We start from the raw sequence: 5,764 nt of genomic DNA on the forward strand, positions 1-5,764 counted from the left end.
CCCTGAAAATTTCCCTTTTTTCCCACTGGTCCCAGGACCAGTGACCTTGGTTTTTTTTCACTGGTCCGAAGGTTAAATCCACTGGTCCTCAAAAATTTGCATAACAATACAAAGAATGATTCATTTCTCGTACTCGTGATATATATGCATTTCTATCAGATTTGCTTGGGATTTACATACAGCAAAAACTGTCAATTTTTTGCAATACAGACACACTGCATAAATATTTACTTGGTAGATTTCTCAAGTTCTTGTACACATACTTAACATGTTTTTTTACTATTGCTATAAAGTTCACTTCATTTTTATAATTGCCCGGCGGTTGATTCTTTTCCATTTAAATTGCAAAAAAATAGGTTGAAAACACAAATATCTGAGAGGAACTTCTTTTTCCTTTGATAGCAATAGCAAATTGCTGTAACGCTGTTTTGACAGGAACTTCTTTTTCCTTTGATAGCAATAGCAAATTGCTGCAACGCTGTTTTGACAAGCTAGACGGTTCTTGTTAAGGTCAGCTACAATTAAGCTAGGGGGTCTTGACTATATAAGGAATTCAGCATGGTGACCTTCTAAATTCCGAAGCTTGCTTGCTACGGACAATCGGAAAGTTATAATGAGACTCCTTCCAGAGAAATTTACTGCAAAATACTACATTGATGGACAGGGATATAATGTTTTCACACAATTTGGAGTTGATGATATTTTAGGTGAGGCTATGGTCTGGTTTTAATATACCACGTTACATTTTACATGTAAAATGAGTACGTAGCCCGGCATTTGATTTTTGTCCTAGAGCCCAGTGCAGTGGCTTGTGGACGCACATCGCCTTGCTCATATAATGAATCGCAGACTGTAACAGAGTAACTGATTTTCCTTTAGAGTTTACGTTGTGATGAAAGAAATAGACTAAATTTTAAATGTTTGATTGACTTAAAAGAAGCAATAACCTGTAGGAGCTACCCCATTGTGTGTAATGTTGTAGCTAGTAGAAGACGTCGTCTCACAATGGACTCTTCAGTGAAATTCTCGGCCTGATATTAATGTGTCCCCCGTATTTTTTGGGGGACGTAGTTTCTAATTTTGCGTCAAAAGACACTAGAACACAATCTGGGAAAACACCGGAAATTCCCTTGCGAAATAAATTGCTCCCGTTTGTACTGGTCCGCGGACTTTTTAGAGGTAATTTTATACTGGTCCGGGATAAAAAATCGCTGGTCCGGGACCTCGGACCAGTGTTATTTTCAGGCCCTGAAAATAGGAGCAAAATATATGGGAGATGGCCCCTTCAGTCAAGCAACCGAGCAAAGGTCATTGGTGACCTTGGGGTCAAGGTCTGAATGACCTTGATGATGAATCCATCCTGAGAGGCCGAAATGTGGGAAAGGAGTGGAATTCCCGAGAAATGGGGTTCAGGATGGAATCCTAAGTCTGGACACCTGAGAGAAAGGGAAATAGAGAGGAGGAGACAGGGGATGGTGGTGGGGTTGGCCGAGCTGGTATGGCATGAACCCAGCGGCTGAATGAATGAATAAATGGGAGCGATGAGACAAAGGCTTGATGATGTAGTGTCGTGTGCAAACGTGGCTGATTGGCTGGGAAGGGGATTGATAACAGTCATGGGTAGAAGACCTGATTGGCTAAGGGGACGAAGATGAGGGTGTAAGGAAGGCAGATAGCTAGGTGTAATCACAAAAACACATCTGTGATAAAACACAGATTGCACTTTGTGAACACACCTCCGCTAAGTTGCGGGAAAGAGCTAACGGAGGTTTATTGCAAAGAAGAATGGAACACACGACAAAGTACAGAATAAAGCACAAAATGAAACGGCAATAAAGCAGTAAAGGGCGTAGAACTAGTGCCCTTGCAGATCTCAAACTAAGTACTAACAAATCTTGCAATACAAACAGTCAAAATAGAAGTAGCAAACTAACCTACAATAAAATAGGAGCAAAATATATGGGAGAGGGCCCCTTCAGTCAAGCAACCGAGCAAAGGTCATTGGTGACCTTGGGGTCAAGGTCTTAATAACCTTGATGATGAATCCATCCTGAGAGGCCGAAATGTGGGAAAGGAATGGAATTCCTGAGAAATGGGGGTCAGGATGGAATCCAAGCCCAAACGAAGGAAGTATGACTGAAGTTCAGGTCTACAGGAGTGGATATAGGTAGGTGTTTTGTACTTCAACCAATCTGCTGCGCTGCTACATATTTTAAGTTGGTTTATGTTGGGTGCCCAGTAAATCCACGGCAAATTTTCAGTATTTTCACAATATATGAATTTGACTCGGACCTCGAGTTTGAGTGACTGGCTGACAGGTTATATGCAAAGGACTTTTCGGAATTTAAGTTTTGACAGAATTTCAAACTAAGAGTCATCAAGAAATATATGACAATTACCGCTGATGACAATTATCACGTACTGTTGACTGTTATCGTGTACAATAGACGCTGTTTATTGGTATTTATGCGGGAATGAGGCTGAGTGCGGGGATAGAGGCTAGCCATGTGCAGCATTCATATTGTAGCCGTGGACTTTGCTAAACCCGCACCTTCGCCAGTCCGTTTCTTATGTAAGAATTTGTTCTCAAAAGGACACTAGAAGGCGCCCTGGATTATTCGAGCTTGTATACAACCACAAGCTGAAGATAAGAGAGAAAAGGTAAGAGTGGCGGGAAGTTAGGGACAGAAACGCCTGTTATGACAAAATCATTGGCCAAAGACAAACTACTGAACGAGTTGGTAGAATCATTAGGAAATGACGCCCTTAAGGACATTCTAGATGGTGACACAAGCTCTGGATCTGGTCCGGCGCAAACTGAGAAGAGCGCGAAAGGTGAGAAAAAGCTGCTTCTTTTCCCTGATTTCATCACATACGGCAAAGGCGTAGTGGAGCCAAGTGATGAAACTGAACTTATGAGTGACGGCAATACCAAACTGGTCATGCACACAACAAAAGCATGACCCAAACCGGACCAAGTGTCCCTTGCCCAGTGGGTTTCTGCAAATGCACGAATCATGAAAAAGGGTATATAAGCTGGTGAAATGTCAAGCGATGATATTGTAGGGTACCTAAACCACACCATCAACTTTGGGGACTATGCCCAGACTTTCACAATGCCCTCCGTGATGACATACGATAACGAATATCGGAAGAAAACAAGTCTCACAAAAATGAAATGGGGTGATGTTGATTTGCACCGGTCCCTGTATTATCTGGACAAGTGACAAACACCCATTTCAGGCCTCTACAAAGCGCCAGCAACAGAGGTCATGCCAACAGGATCGCACTGGCAAAGAAATATGTCACGATTACCAAAATCGAACTGGATGTCAAAGGCCCACATGTCGCTTTGCTCATGTTAGCATTGAAAAGGGATGTAGGAGAGATCATCCCAATTTCAACACGGTGGTTTGCAAGATGCTACCAAGCAACCATAGGACGAGGTTACTAGCCCACTGACAGATCATTTGGATGTGTGGGAGAGGGAACTTTCTGCAGATTCAGACAGAGACTTTATTCTACACGGATTAAAAAATGGATTTGATATCATTGACCCTGATAGCTCATTGACACCAGTTGATAGGACTTATTATCAGTCAGCCACCTATGGTAAATTCAGAGAGGCGGTTGAGACACAATTGCGAGAGGAAATTAACGGAGGAAACTACATCGTCACCCATGATAAGCCTATATTGATCAGTAGCTTGGGTGCTGTTGAAAAATCAGAAGCCGGAAAATCAGGCTCATTCATGACTGCAGCAGACCAGTTGGCAAGGGTGTATATTCAAAAGCCTCAGCAGAACACTTCACATATGAAATGATTCAATCTGCAGTTAAACTGTGCAAAAACAACTCCAATATGGCTAAAATTGATTTGAAATCAGCGTACAGACATGTCCCAATCAACAAAGCCTCTCAAAGGGCTACTTGGTTGAAATATCAGTTTACCGGAGATAATTCATTGACTTACTTGATTGACACTAGACTACCATTTGGTGCTGCAAAAAGTCCTGAGATATTCAATAGGATAGCTCAAAGTGTTATTCGTATGATGCGCAGGAGAGGCTGCAAAGCAACAATCGTGTACTTAGCTAGGCGATATTATCGCAGATTGTAAGGCAGTGTGTGAGCAGGCCTTCCACACACTACTGCAGTTATTGCATGACTTGGGCTTCACTGTGAATAGGCAGAAGGTTGTGGCTCCCACTCATCGTTTAACCTTTTTAGGAGTTCAAATCGACACTGTCAAGCAAACCCTTTCATTAGATGACAGAAAGCTGGCGGACCTAAAATATGTCTTTCCATATGGGATGGGAAGAAACGTGCAACAAAGCGTGAATTGCAACAGCTTATCGGTAAGCTGAATTGGGCATCAAAGGTTGTGCATGGTGATCGTTCATTCTTGCGAAGATTAATTGATATGATGACCACAGTGCGTCAACAGCATCATCATGTGCAACTTAACCAGCAAGCGAAAGCGGATATAAAATGGTGGAAAAACTTTTGCAGTGTATTCAATGGTACGGCCTTTTTCATTGAAAAGCACCCGTTGCCTATACAGGAATTTTCAACCAACGCATGTATTATTGGCGGCGCCGGCTATTTCAAGACGGACTGGTTTTATACCCAATGGCAAGCGGATTTTCCAGAACTTACTGATTGTCATTTAACATTAAAGGAACTATATGCAGTGTTAATTGCATGTAAATGTTGGCATCACAAACATGTAGTAGTGTACACAGACAAAATGGCTGCTATGTACATGATCAATTCTGGTACTAGCCATAACAAATTGGCAATGGCATGGTTGCAGAATGTGTTCTGGCTATCTGCAACCTCAAATTTCTACATAACGGCTCGTTACATACCGTCTAGTCAGAACTTAGCAGATTCATTGTCAAGGTTACATGAAATAAAACACTACTTTAAGCCATGGAATTCCTCAAAGCCAATGCACTGGAACACATTCCAGTTGGTGCCTGGTGCAATAGGAATATGACTTATGAGTCTTACCAATTACTTTTACAGGACCTCTGCAGGACCAAATGGACTTACTGGATCAAGAAATGAGGGCTTACAAACACTCAGCATACGCTGATCCACCGAAGAGAACGTATAAAAAACGCACCGTGACACTTTTCTGTGTTTTTGCCTTTATTTTGGTTTCAAACCGGTTCCAGCAGAAACCATAACAATTTGTAGGTATGCAGTGTTCCTGTCCAGGACACTAAAACCCTCAAGTATTCCAGGTTATTTGAATATTATTCGTATAATGCATGAGGAAACCGGGCTACCTAACCCATTGGAAAATAATTGGTTTCTTGACATGGTCAAACGTGGCATTCAGCGATCTCATGGTTCTCCACCTGTACAAAAACTACCTATTACACCAGCTGTTCTGAAGGATATCCATAGCCAGCTAGACATGTCCATTCCAATAAATGTGCACTTGTATTATTGCCTTTGTGACATTTGCAAAAATCGACACTATTCAATAAATCTTCAGATTTATGATCCTTGTAAATCGCTTTGTAGAAAAGACGTGGTTTTTACTCCAGAGGGCGCCGTTTTGACCATTAGACATTCAAATACGGCTAGTTTTCAATCAGATTCGAACCCACAACATACGGCATCAGTCGCCTAGCTGAGAGGCCATGGACAGAACCGCTCGGCTAAATCTCCACTCCCAAAAAAGAGTGTTTCAATAGCCGGCTAAGTTGTTACATTTTTCTGACTGAGACCCGCTCAACACGTTGTAGAG

The sequence above is a fragment of the Ptychodera flava genome, chromosome 1, assembly GCF_041260155.1.
Source record: "Ptychodera flava strain L36383 chromosome 1, AS_Pfla_20210202, whole genome shotgun sequence".
NCBI classification, from domain to species: Eukaryota; Metazoa; Hemichordata; class Enteropneusta; family Ptychoderidae; genus Ptychodera; species Ptychodera flava.